We start from the raw sequence: 561 nt of genomic DNA, 5'->3' as shown, positions 1-561 counted from the left end.
TTGCATGTATTAGCTCTGGAATTGCCACAGTTATCCAAGTACGGGTGGAGCGATCAAAGGAACCATAACTGATTTAATGAGCCATTCGCAGTTTCACTGTACCGGCCGTGTGCACTTAGACCTGCATGGCTTAATCTTTGAGACAAGCATATGTTACTGGCAGGATCAACCAGGTAGTAGCCGTAGGAGAGCCTCGCTCTGACCCGGGGTTCACGCGGCGCGGGTCCCGGTTTCCACCCCCCGGGGGGAGTGGGACCGGGGCCACTCTCGTGTGGCTCTCCCCTCTCGTAGGCTGAGGGGCGGCCGGGTGGGCCGTAACCGAGGAAAGGTGCGTTTCGCGGGGCCGGGTGGCCGCGACGGGCCGGGGGCGTCTCCGCCCTCGGTCGCCGAGGCCCTCGCCGGCCGCCGGTGGCGGACCTTCGCGTCTGACGGACCGTCTGAGTCTCCCGCGGAAAGGGTCGGGCGGGCTCCGGAGAGCCCCCCTGGAGGCGAGAGCGCCGGGTCGGGGAGGAACCGACCGCCCATGGCGGCCGACGCGCTAACGTCGGCCGGGCGGAGGCC

At 66.7% G+C, this 561-nt stretch overlaps 1 non-coding gene across 1 annotated transcript in view; it reads right to left on the bottom strand.

Annotated features, from left to right (window-relative positions):
• Positions 1-176, bottom strand: part of LOC135766040 (18S ribosomal RNA) — a 1,855-nt gene extending 1,679 nt beyond the window's left edge. The window contains exon 1 of the ribosomal RNA XR_010541284.1: positions 1-176. This exon is cut by the window's left edge and continues 1,679 nt beyond it. This is a non-coding gene — a ribosomal RNA (18S ribosomal RNA).
• Between the last annotated feature and the right edge of the window lie 385 nt (positions 177-561).

This window comes from Paramisgurnus dabryanus, unplaced genomic scaffold, assembly GCF_030506205.2.
Source record: "Paramisgurnus dabryanus unplaced genomic scaffold, PD_genome_1.1 h2tg000302l_1_107586__unordered_in_group14, whole genome shotgun sequence".
Lineage (NCBI taxonomy): Eukaryota > Metazoa > Chordata > Actinopteri > Cypriniformes > Cobitidae > Paramisgurnus > Paramisgurnus dabryanus.
This window is presented reverse-complemented; position numbering and strand designations above follow the sequence as displayed.